This window comes from Ictidomys tridecemlineatus, chromosome 8 (genome assembly GCF_052094955.1).
Source record: "Ictidomys tridecemlineatus isolate mIctTri1 chromosome 8, mIctTri1.hap1, whole genome shotgun sequence".
In the NCBI taxonomy this organism is placed as follows: Eukaryota; Metazoa; Chordata; class Mammalia; order Rodentia; family Sciuridae; genus Ictidomys; species Ictidomys tridecemlineatus.
This window is the reverse complement of record NC_135484.1, coordinates 55,020,060-55,036,724: the sequence shown is the minus strand read 5'-3', so window position 1 is coordinate 55,036,724 and position 16,665 is coordinate 55,020,060. Positions and strand designations below refer to the sequence as shown.

General features: G+C 37.5%; 1 protein-coding gene and 1 non-coding gene across 2 annotated transcripts in view; one reads left to right on the top strand and one right to left on the bottom strand.

The window, feature by feature from the left end:
* The window catches only part of Snx3 (sorting nexin 3), a 48,305-nt gene that overhangs the window by 18,596 nt on the left and 13,044 nt on the right, over positions 1–16,665 (bottom strand). The window lies entirely within an intron of this gene.
* Trnav-cac (transfer RNA valine (anticodon CAC)) lies at positions 6,811–6,883 on the top strand. Its single transcript has one exon. It is a non-coding gene; the product is annotated as a tRNA-Val (tRNA).

Genomic DNA, 16,665 nt, shown 5'->3' with positions numbered 1-16,665 from the left:
ATTCACTCCACTTACAACAGCCAGCCCATTTGGTTTACTTTGGGCAACCTGAAGGCTCTCAATAGTTGAGACCAGGGCTTGAAGGGAATGTGCATAGGAGAAAAAGCTCATCATATAGGGAAAAAAAAAAAAAAAGCTCATCATATTGTACTATATAGGAAAGAAGAGTATACTGATATTCAACAATAATCTCTTGGCGATTTGAAATAAAACAAGATCCCGTGAAACATTCTAAGAAATAGATCTTAATGATTGGCCAATCTCTAAGGCTGAGGTTAAAGTGTATTTAAAAGAGGAATTAGAAGACTATGGTGAGGTAGTGAATGACAGTAAACACAGTCAAGGGCTAGGGTGGTGGCTCAGCGGTAGATCATTTGCCTCGCATGTGCAGGCCCTGGGTTCGATCCTCAGCACCATATAAAAATAAATAAATAAAATAAAGGGGGGGCTGGGATGTGGCTCAAGCGGTAGCGCGCTCGCCTGGCATGCGTGCGGCCTGGGTTCGATCCTCAGCACCACATACAAACAAAGATGTTGTGTCCCCCGAAAACTAAAAAATAAATGTTAAAATTCTAAAAAAAAATAAAAATAAAAATAAAAATAAATAAAACAAAGGTATTATTTGGGCTGGGGATGTGGCTCAAGCGGTAGTGCGCTCGCCTGGCATGTGTGCAGCCTGAATTCAATCCTCAGCACCACATACCAACAAAGATGTTGTGTCCACCGAGAACCAAAAAATAAATATTAAAAAAAATTCTCTCTCTCCTCTCTCTCTCTTTAAAAAAAAAAAAAAAGGTATTTTACACACACACACACACACACACACACACACACACACACACACACACAGAGTCAAGGCTCAATAACCCACACCTGTAATTCCAGCTACTTGGGATGTTGAAGTAGAAGGATCACAAGTTCAAGGTTGTCCCTGGCAACTTAGTGAGACTCTGTCTCTAAATAAAATACAAAATAGGGTTGGGGATGTGGCTCAGTGGTTGAGTGCCGCTGAGTTCAATCCCTAGTAGCCTGCACCAAATAAATAATTAAAAACATACATACAAAGGGCTGAGAATACAGCTTAGTGGTAGAGCTTGTCTAGCACGCATGAGGTCCTGGATTCAATGCCCAGGACCACCAAAAAAAATAGTCACAAGGGCTGGGGATGTGGCTCAAGCGGTAGCGCGCTCGCCTGGCATGCGTGCGGCCCGGGTTTGATCCTCAGCACCACATACCAACAAAGATGTTGTGTACGCCGAGAACTAAAAAATAAATATTAAAATTCTCTCTCCCTCTCTCTCCCTCTCTCTCACTGCCTCTCACTCTCTCTTTAAAAAAAAAAAAATAGTCACAATATTTTGGTGCATAGTCTATTTCAGAAAGATGAAGACTTGCAGGGCTACGGATTGAATGCAGGGCCTCACACATACTAGGCGTGCACTGTACTACTGAGCTACATCTCCAGGCCAATGAAGACATCTTTTTATGAGAAGGGAGGATAAGCTGGGCACGCATGTAATCCCAGTGGCTCAGGAGACTGAGGCAAGAGTATCATGGGTTCAAAGCCAGTCTCAGCAAAGGCGAGGCACTGAGCAACTCTGTGAGAACCCTATTTCTAAATAAAAATACAAAATAGGGCTGGGGCTCAGTGTTCAATCCAAGAAAGAAAGAAAGAGAGAGAGAGAGAGAGAGAGAGAGAGAGAGAGAGAGAGAGAGAGAGAGAGAGAGAGAGAGAGAGAGAGAAAAGAGAGAAAAGAAAGAAAGAAAGAAAGAAAGAAAGAAAGAAAGAAAGAAAGAAAAGAGAAGAAAAGAAAAGAAAAGAAAAGAAAAGAAAAGAAAAGAAAAGAAAAGAAAAGAAAAGAAGGGAAGATGAGGAAAGGTTGCACAATGAACACTAAGTTCCAGTTAGCATCAAGAAGTTCTGGTGTGTTGTAGAGTAGGACAGCAATTAGATAATTCAAAGAGCTCAAAGAAAGAAGTTCGAAGAAAGAATTTTGAAATGTTTTTACCATAAAGAAATGATGAATGTTTGATATAGACATGTTTAACCTGATTTAAACATTACACAAGTACATATACATCAAACAATAGTATTCCATTATTAGGTACAATTTTTGTTTTTATTTATCAGTTAAAACTTCTTTAAAAAAAGATGAGAACAAAGATGGGTTTTTATCTACCTTTTACATACAAGCAATGATTATAGTAAGATATATTTGCCTATTTTATATGACATCCATCTTTAAAGAGGGCAATCATCTTTAACAAAAGGTTTATTTTTTAACCGTGTTCTAGTTCTTGTTTTTTTTTAATAGAGAGAGAATTTTTTAATATTTATTTTTCAGTTTCGGTGGACGTATCTTTATTTTATTTTATGTGGTGCTGAGGATCGAACCCAGTGCCCCGCACATGCAAGGCGAGCACATTACTGCTTGAGCCACATCCCCAGCCCTCTTGTTTTTTTAATTAAAAAATATATGTGTGTGTGTGTGTGTGTGTGTGTGTGTGTGTGTGTGTATTTTTTTTTTGGTGCTGGGGACTGAACCCAGGGCCTTGTGCATGAAAGGCAAGCACTCTACCAACTGAGCTATATTCCCAGCCCTAAATATTTTCTATTATTTAAAGAACTCCTTAAGGTTTCTAAGTATCCACTTATTTCTGTGAGGAAAACTCTTAATGTGTCTTTCAACAGAAAGACTTCTGGGGCTGGGGCTGGAGCTGAGTGGTATAATATGGCTCAGCATACATGATCACTCCACATCTCTAAGGTTCGATTCTCGGCTGTAGGATAGGGGGGAGAACTTTGGACAATTTTTCACTTTCACATAAGCAGTGTTGTTTTACAGGGCTAATTTTGTAATTTTAAAATATGCAACTGGGGACATGCCACATGAGACAAAATTATAGTATAATCAGCACCCTATATTTCTGCTTCCCTCTATTTTGTCCAAGTTAGATAATGGTACAGTTGATAAGCCTTTTGCAATAGCCCAAAGCTTGCCATTTTCATGTTATAATAGTTTATCTTTAACTGCTGTTGAAGGACAGGAGGGAAATGGCTGTTGGACCTGACTTGTTAACAGCTACTGCTTTATTAAGCTCATGTGCAAGTGAATAAGTCAATAACATACTACATACACACTGAACCTGAAGTAGTCTGCCTAGGACTTAAGCTACCTATACCCTATTATAATAAACAGGACAAATCATTTATGTGTTTCTTTGTAATAAAATACAATATTTAAAAATTTTTTTGTAGTTATAGATGACAGTATGCTTTGTTTTGTTTCATTTTTATGTGGTGCTAAGAATCGAAACCAGTGCCTCACACATGCTAGGCAAGTGCTCTGCCACTGAGCTTCAGCCCCATCCCCTCAAAATATTTTTAAAAAGAATCAAGCACAGCCTTTTAATCTACAATTCTCCTACCTTTTGTTTTTGCCATTCAAGACACTGACTTTTTTTTTTTGTACCAGGAATTGAATTCAGGACCTCAGACATTCTGATGCTCTACCACTGAGCCTCATTACCAGCCCAAACCCCAGCCCCTTCTTTTCTTTTTTCTTTTCTGAGTGTTGATGATTAAAACCAATTTCTACCACTGAGTTACATGCCTTCCCACCTCAATTTGTCTGATTTTAACCAACAGAAGATATACTAGTTTAATGCAGAAAAGACCAATTCTCTGACAAATAGTGTGATTATGTAGGTGTGTAAATGTATTATGTTCACAAAATGTTTATTTGAATAAACAGAAAATGAAAGAGTTTATAGTTTACTTGGCTAGAATGAAAAGATGAATATTTGCACTTGCCTTAGGAGAAATTCAAGGCAATTCTTATGCTTCTGTGTATCTTGCCTTTTCAATTCCAAGATGATAATGTATTCTGCTTAGCTCATAACAAAGTGATGAACTAACTACAAGATCCTGTGACATTCAGGAAACTATAAAAGAAAAAAAATAAAAACCAACAGGGATTTTGTTGGTATTTATTTCCTCTAATAGCATACCAGAAACAAAACTCCAAAGATGAAATGTCATAAGAGATGTCTGTATGCCTGATACTTTTCAACTGCAATTTATACAAAACAGAAACCAGCCATTTTTCACAAAAAGCACTGTTAATCACACAGAGTAATATCATCAGGAGACTAAAAGGACATTACATACCAAAGAACAGATTTTTGAAACCATGGTATAGAGGTCTAAAACAAGTGCTCCCTTCAAGTCTAAGCAGAGGAAACTGCCATATTATTGGTCTCCAAAAAGCTAGGTCTTATACACTTACACAGGCTGACCTATTAAAGTCAAAGATACCCTATATGTAACCTGATTATCACTGATAGCCAAGCAGAAAACCAAGCTTCAAAATGCAATCACCTGAAAATAGCTTAACAATAGATATTAGAAAAATGTTTACTAGGTGTTTCTAGTATTTCTTCAGATAGTGTCACGTGTACATTTGAAAAAGAGACTGGCAACAACATCAAAAGTATACTCAATAGGCCATACTCTATTCAACCAATCCTAAGAGATGTAAATGGATGCCCCACTACAGTTCTCATTAAACAGTTGCATTTCTCCAAATATCTACATCTAGAGATAAAGGATAAGCTGAGAAGTGCTTAAGCTATTACCTCTCCTTTAGTACTTTTGATACTGTTTTACCCACTCTGGAACAGCATGAATAATTGGAGATATGGTTTATAACCTAGATGAACTCCTAAATATGGCTGTGGAGAAGTCATTTAAATGAAGAATAAGCTTTTAGTCTGGAGAACCTTTGAAATGTAGATTGTCACTAAGCCAAGGTATTTAGTTTCCTTCTTTTTCAAAAAAATAAGGACATGGCCTTCCAGTGATACAATTCCTGGTTATTTTAAAAGAAGTATCTTTTATGGTATAATTTCCAAAACAGTGGACAAGAAAGTATCTAAATTAATCTAATGCATTAAGCCAACTAATTCCAATACTTTTCCTACTTTTTCCATATTCTTTGTGAATTAGCAACAAGACTTATCTGTGAGCTCATGCAAGGTTTTCAGTAAGCAAGTTTTAATAGAATTGTGCAATGATTCTATTTTAAAGCAAAATTCATTCATAACAGTTCATGAACATTTACATAATTTTACAGGCTCATGCTGAAAGGAATGACTATTAATAGCCTAGGACCTTTTGTTGGATGATTTAAAAGTATATTTAATATTTATGTTCCTAACTTGCCTGATTTTAAGAATCATGCTCCTCAAGTGTCTTCACCTACAATCTCATTCAATTGGTTCAGGGTAGAGTCTAAACACCAGCATTTTTAAGTGATTCTGAGGTAAAGCCAGGGTTAAGAAACACTGGACTAGAAGACTTGCCAAATATGAAAAAGGGTATGTGTTTGGATCTCCAAGTGACTCTGGTTTAGCAGAGATGGCTATAGGCAGGCTAGGCAACTTAAACTCCACCTCAAAATAAAAATATAAGGGCTAGAGATGTATCTCAATGGTGTAAGTCCTTGGGGTGCATCCTCAGTAGCATACACACAAACTTACACATACATATACACCTCTACCACAAGAAACCAATAAAGGGAACTGCATTTTTCATATTTTAAACAAAGGCAAGATTCTGAAATAAAAGTAACTTAAGACTGAGTTGCTCTCTCTACAATAAATAACATGATAAACTTCTAATAATAGATATTACAATATGATTTGCCACTTATAAGAGAATAAAGCAGAACTATTTTTTAAAGCACAAAATATTACCTGGAAAACCATAAAAACATACAAAAAGGGATGTTTAATGAATCTTAATTCTCTCAGACATGAGTCATACATATATTAATATACTTCATTCTCTTTTAGTCAAAATAATTAGCTATGATAAGATTAACTAGACAATATCAAACACTATGCATACACAGTCTTTAAATGTACAGATTGACATCAGTGCCATTATAATATGCTATGTCTATCACTGAGCCCCCAAAAGATTATTGTTCTCACAGCCTCCAATCACTAACATAAAAATCTCTTTGTCTCTTTTTTTTCCTGTGGGGGTGGGGGTGGTAAGGGAGAAGGGAATACTGGGGGCTGAACCTAGAGCATTAAGCATTCTACACAAGTGCTCTTCCACTGAGCTACATTCTCCGCCCTTTTTATTTTGAGTAGGGTCTAAGTCACCCAGTCTGGCCTTGAACATGCAATCCTCTTGCCTTAGCTCCCTAAGTAGCTGGGATTACAGGTGTGTGCGACCATGCCAGGGAAAATCCTTCTTTAAATTAAGAAGAAAACTCTTTGTCTAATAATCCACATAGTAAACCAAGAATAAGTGAACAGGTCACAAGAGGAACTGCAACTTACAATCAAAGGTATCAATGCTAATCATTAATTTAGTGGATTGGGCTGTATAAATTCAGTGGCAGAGTGTTTGTGTGAGGCATGTGTGAGGCCCTGGGCTTGTCCCCAACAATGTAAAAAATAAAACACAATTTAAAATATTTTCTGACCAGCACACCCTCTTTACTAATTAGGTGCACTTAGTGTTTGAGGTGGGGCTGGAGAGCAGGATATTCTGGCTTCTCCCTAAATTAAAGTCATTCTGAGTATTTTGTCTGGCTTCCTTTCTCCCTATACTCTTTACTCCTTGCCTATCCTGAGTTGTAAAGCTTATAAGAAAAAGAAACACTCTACATTTTTAAGATTTCCCCCAAAACTTACTTGTAAATATGGTATATTTTTTAAGTTGTTATGACATTTGTAAATACTATGAAGTCTCATAAATTATAAAATGTAAAAGGGTAATAAGAATACGGGGCTGGGGATATAGCTCAGTTGGTAGAGTGCATGCTTCACATGCACAAGGTCCTGGGTTCAATTCCCAGCACCACCACCACCACAACAACAATAAAAGAATAGAACATATAAGGCATTAAGAATCTGTGAACACACACTATGAAAAATACTAAAGATACACATGGTCCCTGCCTTAGCCATATTTATAATATCCAATCAGAATGGCAGCTATTATGAAGACAAACAACAAATAAGTGTTGGCGAGGATGTGGGGAAAAAGGTACATTCACACATTGCTGGTGGGACTGCAAATTGGTGCAGCCAATATGGAAAGCAGTATGGAGATTCCTTGGACAACTGGGAATGGAACCATCATTTGACCCAGCTATTCCTCTCCTTGGTCTATACCCAAAGGACTTTAAAACAGCATACTACAGGGCCATAGCCAAATCAATGTTTATAGCAGTACAATTCACAATAGCTAAACTGTGGAAACAACCTAGATGCCCTTCAGAAGATGAATAGATCTAAAAAATGTGGCATATATACACAATGGAATATTACTCAGCAATTAAAGAGAATAAAATCATGGCATTTGCAGGTAAATGGATGGAGTTGGAGAAGATAATGCTAAGTGAAGTTAGCCAATCCCCAAAAACCAAATACCGAATGTTTTCTCTGATATAAGGTGACTGACTCATAGTGGGGTAGGGAGGGAGAGCATGGGAGGAATAGACGAACCCTAGATAGGGAAGAGGGGTGGGAGGGGAAGGGAAGGGGCAAGGGGATAGCAATGATGGTGGAATATGATGGACATCATTATCCAAAGAACATGTATGAAGACATGAATTGGTGTGAACGTACTTTATATACAGAGAGATGAAAAACTGTGCTCTATATGTGCAATGAGAATTGCAATGCATTCCACTGTCATAAATTTAAAAAATAAAATCAATTAAAAAAAAGGAAGTTTAGGAGGATACCAAAGTAGAAATACATGCTTCAATATAAGGATAGGCCAAGGAAGGAGAAAAAAATTGAGGATATGGGAATATTGTTGGGAAGTTTCTGTAAGATACTATATAATTTTGGGAATACATTAGCCATACAGAAAGGTATGAACAATCTTTTAGGCTCAGAGGCTTTAATATTAACAGAAAATTTGTGGCTGCTACAGCATTATGTATCGAAAGTGTTCAAGTTTTGCCAGATGCTGTGGAATATGCCTAGAATCCAGTGATGCAGGAGGCTGAGGTAGGAGAATCACGAATTCAAAGCCAGCCTCAGAAACTCAGAGAGACTCTAAGCAACTCAGTGAGACCCTATCTCTAAATAAAATACAAAAATGGCTCTGTGATTAAGTGCCCCCAAGTTCAATCTCTAGTACCCCCACAAAAGTCTATTTTTTCCCATTCACCTGAGAAAGCTAAAGATATATTTATTAAGACTGCATTTTATAAAAGATACTAATCAAGGTTCAAATTTTTGTGGTGGAAGTTCCTGATATGCTGCATTGTTAGGGGGAAAATGTGTGAGACTGGGAAGGAGAAGGCTACAGCAGGAGGATTGCAAGTTGGAAGCTGGCCTCAGCAACTTAGTAAGACCTTCAGCAAATTATCAAGACCCTGTCTTAAAATAAAAAAAAAAAAATGAAAAGGACGAGGGTTGTAGCCCAGTGATAAAGCACCCCTAGATTCAATCTCCAATCCCCCCATCCAAAAGAAGCAAGCAATTATATATTAGTATAATTCAGAATTTGTTTTGTACCATTATGGTAAATTTAGCATAGTAGTAGCTAATTACAGTCTGATTCCTGGAAGTAGCAGTGAACGGATAGTCAAGCGGATCTGGGTTCAAGTCCTTCTATAAAATTCATTAATAGTATGTCAAGTTACTTTCCTTCTGGGTTTTATCTTTTATTTTCAATGCTAGGAACAAGACCCTGGACCTTGCACAATGCTCTACCACTGTGCTACCCTCCATTAAATGAAAACATTACTACTTATCACAATAATGAAATAAGAACTATCATAATTCATACATTTTATAATTTATTAGCTACTTATTGTAGGTGGGGCAAATCTATGCATTATGTCATGTTTAATCCTCTGAAGTTTTATAGTATAGCCAAAGAATTCAAAGAAAGGAGTTAAGGAATTTGCTCAGGGTCATATGTCTACTAATAGGCAAAGAGAGGATTTAATTCTATGCTCAACTTCAAAGTCCATGCTCTTAATGCACAGTGTGGTTACAGTATCTGGCTTAAAGCAGATGTTAAAGATTTAAACATTCATTGAAAGATCATTTAATAAATATCTGAACACAACTATTATGTGCAAGGGACCAAGTAATACTCAGCTACAAGGTTGTTAAAAAGCATTTAAAAAGGGCTGGGTATGTGGGTCAGTGGTAGAGTGCTTGCCTATTATATGTGAGACCCTGGGCTCAGTCCCCAGTACTACAGAAAAAAAAAATTTAAACATTACATAAAAAGTGCTTCTGATAATGCAGAAGTTAACATTAACAGCCCAGTAATATGAATAAAGACTTTTCTCTTTAAAATATGGAACCCATCCAGGTGCAGTGGCATATGATTATAATCCCAGCAACTCAGGAGGCTAAGGCAGGAAGATCACAAGTTCAGGACAGCCTAGGCAACTCAGTGAGACCCTCAGCAACTTGGTGAGATGCTGTCACAAAATAAAAAATAAAAAGGACTGAGGATGTAGCTCAGTGAAAAGCACCCTTGGGTTCACTCCCCAGTACAAAACAGTAACAACACAACCAAGAAACACAACGAAGTCCAAGTGGAAAAAAAGAAAGAGATCTACACCTAACAAAAAAAAAAAAAAAAATCACAAATTGTTGAAAGTTATAGACAAGCAAAATCCTAGCAAGAGAAAAATGATTCATCACATACAAGGAACCACAATAAGATTAACAGCTGAATTCTAAACAGGAAACAATGGAAACCAGAAAACAGGGGCTTATTTAGAATATTAAAAGAAACAAGAAAAACCAACAAAAAATTTCATATTCGGTATGGTAGGTAGACTTTTGTGATGGTTCCCAAAATTCCAACCTCCTACACATCCCCTTGGCTATGGTTGAGGTCTATAAATATGATGGATGCCACTTCTAGGGTTAGGTTACACCATATGGCAGAGACAAAGGCATTTTGCAGATGTAATTAATGGCCATGATGTTCGACTTACAGTTCATCAAAGGGAGATTTTTGTGAGTGACTCCCTTAAAAGAAAGCTTTAGGAAAAAAGTTTTAGTCTCCCTTGAACTCAAAAGGCTTTCCCCACCAGCCATGAAGAGGAAAGCTGCTATACATTCTATAGCTGCAAGAAATTAATTCCGCCAACAACTAAGTAAGCCAAGAAGATAAGATAAACTGCAACCTTGACCAATTCTTGGTCCTGGGAAAGCCAAAATAAAGGACTAAGCTGAACCATATTCAGGCTTCTGATTTACAGAAACCGGTGGGATAAAATCCGGTGGTGTTTTAAGATGTTAGATTATGTGTTCGTCCCCCTCCAGTGCTGGGGACTGAATCCAGGGCCTCATGCATGCTTGGTAATTTTAAATGTAGCAACAGAAAACTAGTAAATCGAGGAAAACTAGCCAGATGCAGTGGTACACACCTGTAATCTTAGCAACTCAGAGGTGAGACAGGAGACCAAAAGTTCAAGGCCAGTCTCAGCAACTTAGTAAGACTTTTGTCTCAAAAAAAAAAATAATAATAATAACAAGTTCTAGGGATGTAGCTCAAAGGTACAGTACCCCTGCATTCAATCCCCAGTACCAAAATTATTTTTAAAAAAGTAAACAAACAGGGAGGGAGGGTCTGGATATGTAGCTTGGTATTAGAGCAACCAAGTTTAACTCCAGTATTGCAAATAAATACACCCATAAATAAATAATAAATCCAGAAAAACTATCCTTTTAAAACAAAGATTAGATAAGACAGCAGGGCACAGTGGTGCACACCTCTAATCCCAGCAGCTCGGGAAGCTGAGGCAGGAGGATCACAAGTTCAAAGCCAGGCTCAGCAACTTACCAAGGCCCTAAGCAACTCAGTGAGACTCTGTCTCTAAATAAAATACAAAATAGGGCTGGGGATGTGGCTCAGTGGTAGAGCACCCCTGGGTTCAATCCTCAGTCCAAAGATAAATAAAGCAATAAGACATCTTCAGATGAACAAAGACAGCAAAAATTCATAATTAGCATATCTGCCTTAGAAGACTTAATACTAAACACCTAGATGCATGCCTATGATCTTAGCAAGACCCTATCTCAGAAGAAAAGTAAAGGAGTCTGGAAGTATATTTCAATGGTTGGCCGCTTGCACAGCAAACGTGAGGACCTGGGTTTGATGCCCAGAACTGAAAACAAAATAAAAAACAAACAAACAAAAAGATCCACTGGTGAGTTATCTTAAGCTTGCCAACACAAAAACTATTACTCAGCTTCCTGGTCCTAATGAAATAACCAAGGCAATTAAATTATAAAAAGAAAGTTGTTGTTCAGGGTCCTGATTCCAGACCTTCCAGTCTACAATCCAGTGGCCAACTGCTTTGGGTCTCTTTTGAGAGGACGGCACATCACAGCAGCAGTACATGGTGAAGCAAACTTCATACTACATGAGCTAGGAAGCAAAGAGAAAGAGGCCACCAAGGTACCACAATCCCCTTCAGAGGCAGGCTCCCAATGACCTAAGAACAAGGCCCCAGCTCTTAATAGTACCACCTTAGGAACCAAGCCTTTAACCATGCACCTTTAGGGGACATTCAAAATCAAACTACAGCAAGGACTTAAATCATAAGATTTCAATGTTTTAATATGATGGATTTTCCTGAGACCTTTATAAAGAACAAGAAGGGAATTTGGAAAGTACTTCCTCTTCCACTTGCAGTACAGGTACAGAACAGGAAATTACTTCAAGGTCTCTGAGCTAAAGTATCTTGCAAAAGCCTGGAGCTCTTAACAGACATGAAAACACATACAAGTGAAATCTGTTTGGGACTAGACACTTTCACATGTAACCTGGATGGAACTAAAGAGAAGGAGGCAGATACTATGCATTCTGAATTTATTCTCATTCCAGTTCTTTTAATTAAACTACAATCCATGTAAACTATGACTTATAAATTTGCATTCAATTTCTTAATGCAATCTACTGAAGACCCAGAGGCAGAGTCAAAGTCAACCCCTCTGCACTATGGCCACTGCATATCACACCTCTTTGAAGGTAGTGAACACCATAGTCCCCCAAAAAGCCAGAGCAGCACCCTAAAAGCTGCCCAGCAGGCCCAAATGGCTCTTTGATCCCCTCAAATGTAAGCTAAGTGGGGGAATCTAACATGTAGACCACTGGAAGGGAGGGTGCCCATGAATTCCTATCCAGCCCTGGCCAGCAGCATGCTTCACATGCCACATAACTACTTTTTTGGAAGACAGGGTTTTGCCATGTTGCCCTGCCTGGTCTTGAACTCCTGGACTCAAGAGCATCTCCTACCTCACTCTCCCTGAGTGCTCAAATTATAGGCACCCCACCACCCCCAAGGTTTTTAAAAGGTTTTTGTTTGTTTGTTTGTTCTTAATGTAACAAAATGTTCCTATCAAGAGAGTATTACGCAGCACTAAAATATGACAAAATCATGGAATTTGCAGGGAAATGGATGGCACTAGAGCAGATTATGCTTAGTGAAGCAAGCCAATCCCTAAAAAACAAATGCCAAATGTCTTCTTTGATATAATGAGAGCAACTATGAACAGAGCAGGGAGGAAGAGCAGGAAGAAAAGATTAACATTAAACAGAGACATGAGATAGGAGGGAAAGGGAGAGAAAAGGGAAATTGCATGGAAATGAAGGGAGACCCTTATTGCTATACAAAATTGCATAAGAGGTTGTGAGGGGAATGGGAAAATAAACAAGGAGAGAAATGAATTACAGTAGATGGGGTAGAGAGAGAAGATGTGAGGGAAGGGGAGGGGGGATAGTAGAGAATAGGAAAGGTATCAGAATACAACAGTTACTAATAGGGCATTATGTAAAATTGTGGATGTGTAACTGACGTGATTCTGCAATCTGCATTTGGGGTAAAAACTGGGAGTTCATAACCCACTTGTATCTAATGTATGAAATATGATATGTCAAGAGCTTTGTAATGTTGTGAACAACCAATTTAAAAAAAAAAAGAAAAGAAAATAAGTCTAGGGGCTAGGGATGTGGCTCAAGTGGTAGCGTGCTCATCTGGCATGCATGAGGCACTGGGTTTGATCCTCAGCACCACATAAAAATAAAATAAAGATATTGTGTCCACCTTAAAATAATAATTAAAAAAAAAAAGAAAGAAAAAGAAAATAAGTCTCTAACCTCTGGCTGGACAAAGAAAACCTTTTTTCTTTACCTTCAATGGGATGTGAGGAAGTAAGAGAATTTGGGAAGCACTTTCTCTTCTACTTAACTGAACAGATACAGAACCAAATTTACTTTAGGGCGCTGAACTACTGTCCTGCTTCCTCATATTTCATTCAAGATAAAAAGGAGAAGAAAAAAAACAGATTCTTAATGCAATCAAAGGCCAGATATGTATTTTCTCAATAAAAACATTTTATTATACTAGGAAAAAAACCCGTTTTCTTTCCTTTTTGGGGGGGGTGGGGAGTACTGAGAATTTAACAAAGCGGCAATTTACCACTGAGCTATATCACCAGCACTTTTTTGTTGAGATAGGATCTTACTAAGTTGCTGAAACTGGCTTTGAATGTTAGATCCTCCTGTCTCAACTTCTTGAGCCACTGGGATTATAGGCATATGTGACCACGCTCTTAATCTTTTTATTTTTTATAAGAATGGGGTGTGTGTAAAGGCAGTCCATAACTGGAATTTGGCAAATGAGTAACAGGGATCCGACTGAATGACCAGTAACTAGAAACACAGTGGGACTGAGACAATTACATCAAACAAACTCTTCTCTACTCTGATCCCTTCATATATGAGTAATCCTGTGTATTTCAGAGAAGAGGCTTATAACACTTCTGATCAACTTCTGACAAGTAAAATCAAGTAAGTCAACATCAATTCCAAAGAAACTGGACACAGGGATATTTGGAAGTTTAACACTTCAATTTAAATAGCCACCTTCAGCTTATGGCTACTGTATTACTGCAATTTTAGAGAAGGGTAGTCAAAGAACATGTTCTTTCTAAATGATCTACTGAAGAACTACCTTTATTCATAAGTGATGGCATTTTTAAACCTATAAAGTTTTTCTTAGTTTTATCAGATTCTACATAATTATGATTCTACAATGCTCCCTTTGTTTTGACATTCTTTTTTTTTAAACTAGGGATTAAACCCAGGGATGGTTAACCACTGAGCCACATCCCCAGCCCTTTTCATTTTTTAAATTTTGAGACAGGATCATACTAAGTTGCTGAGTCTGGCTCTAAAATTGATATCATCCTGCCTCAGCCTCCAGGACTGCTGGGATTATAAGCATGTGCCATGGCATCCAGCTCAGCTTTGACATTTTTTTCTCTAATATTTAATTTTTAGTTGTAATTGGACACAATACCTTTATTTTATTTATTTATTTTTATGTGGTGCTGAGGATTGAACCCAGGGCCTCGCACTTGCTAGGCGAGCACTGTACTACTGAGCCACAATTCCAGCCCCTAGCTTTGACATTTTTTAACTTACTTTATACAAAAGCTTTAGCCTCCTTATATATTTGATATATTTATTTTTTTGTTAACTTCATAATTTTTTCAAGTTGGATTTTAAATTCTATCCTATGCAAATGGATGTGGATATTTTGAGAACAGGTTCTTGCTTATCTTAAATAACTGCTTAATGTTCAGAAACATTGTATGACTATATAATTATTGTCTGAAATACCTGAATGTATTTTAGACTTTGAGAGAATCACAAGTTGCAAAAGTCAAAGTACTGTTTTCCTAATGTGTGGAAGATATTACTGCTTGAACTTGTTGGAATTATGATGGTTCAAAGGCCTGACAATAATGTTTGAAATATTTTCTAAGTTAAATTTTAATTAAGCCAATAACCAAAAGTATTCATCATCTAATACTCAAAAATTTACACTTATCTAGTCTCAGAAATTAGCATTTCTCATTTGAGGGCACCAGATCACAATACCAATAATAAAAAATTCTATCTAATATCTGGATTAGATAAAGAACTCAAAAAATGCCAAAAAAGGGCTGGGGATGTGGCTCAAGCGGTAGCGCGCTCGCCTGGCATGCGTGTGGCCCGGGTTCGATTCTCAGCACCACATACCAACAAAGATGTTGTGTCCACCAAGAACTAAAAAAAATAAATATTAAAAAAAATTCTCTCTCTCTCTCTCTCTCTCTCCTCTCTCGCTCTCTCTTTAAAAAAAAAAAAAATGCCAAAAAACATAATGGACAAATTAACTAAAGACATTTCTCCATAAAAGCAAATGGCCAACAAATATATGAAAAAAAAAAATTCAGGCTGGGGATGTGGCTCAAGCGGTAGTGCGCTCGCCTGGCATGCGTGCGGCCCGGGTTCGATCCTCAGCACCACATACAAACAAAGATGCTGAACTCGCCGATAACTAAATAATAAATATTAAAATTATCTCTCTGTACCTCTCTCTCTCTAAAAAAAAAAAAAAATCAACATCATTAGCAATCAGGAAAATGCAAATTAAAACTACACTGAGATTTTCTCTCACTCCAGTTAGAATGGCAACTGAGAATAAAAATAAAAGGTGGTGTACTTGGGAGGCCAAGGTAGGAAGATTCCAAGTTAAAGGCTGGCTTCAGCAACTTAGTGAAGCTCAGCAATTTAGCAAGACCCTGTCTCAACATAGAAAATAAAAAGGCTGGGGAGTTAGTTAGTGGTGAGGAGCCCCTGGGTTCAATCCCTAGTACCCCAAACAAAACAAACTCCACAAATAATAAAAACAAAACAAGGGGCTGGAGTTGTGGCTCAGTGGTAGACAGCTTGCCTGGCATGTGTGAGGCCCTGGGTTCAATCTTTACCACCCCATATAAGTAAATAAACAAAGGACTCATTGACAACTAAACAAAATATTTAAAACAGAACTACAAATAACAATAAATGCTGGTGAGGATGTAGGGGGAAAAGGCATACCCATGCATTGTGGGTGGGACTAATCTCAGTGGCTCGGAAGCTGAAGCAGGATTGAAAGTTCAAAACCAACATCAGGAACAGTGAGGTGCCAAGCAACTCAGAGACCCCGTCTCTAAACATAATACAAAATAGGACTGGGGATATGCATCAGTGGTTGAATGCCCCTAAGGTCAAACCCCGCAGCAATAAATAAATAAATAAATAAATAAATAAATAAATAAATAAATAAATAAAATTGCTAGGAATGGACCTACCATTCCAGATATCCTACTCCTTGATATTTATTCAGAAGAACTAAAATCAGCATACTATAGTGATATGTATATGCTAATATTTATAACAGCATAATTCACTAGAGCCAGGTTATGGAACCAAACTAGGCATCCCTCAACAGATGAATGAATATAGAAAATGTGATATATATACACTAAGGAGTGTTACTTAGCCATAAAGAATGAAATTATGTCATATGCTTGTAAATGGATGGAACTGGAGAACATCATGCTAAGTAGAAAAAGTCAAGGGTCAAATATTTTCTCTCACATGTAGAAGCTAGAGAGAAATGAGGAATTTTTAAAAAGGGGGATCTCATAAAATAGAAGGGAGAACAGTGGAGTAGAGGAAGGAAGTCAAGGAGTGGAAGGAGGTATGGGAAAGGAAAGGAACTGCAGAATAAAACTGACCAAATTATGTTATGTGCATGTAAAAATATATTACAAAGA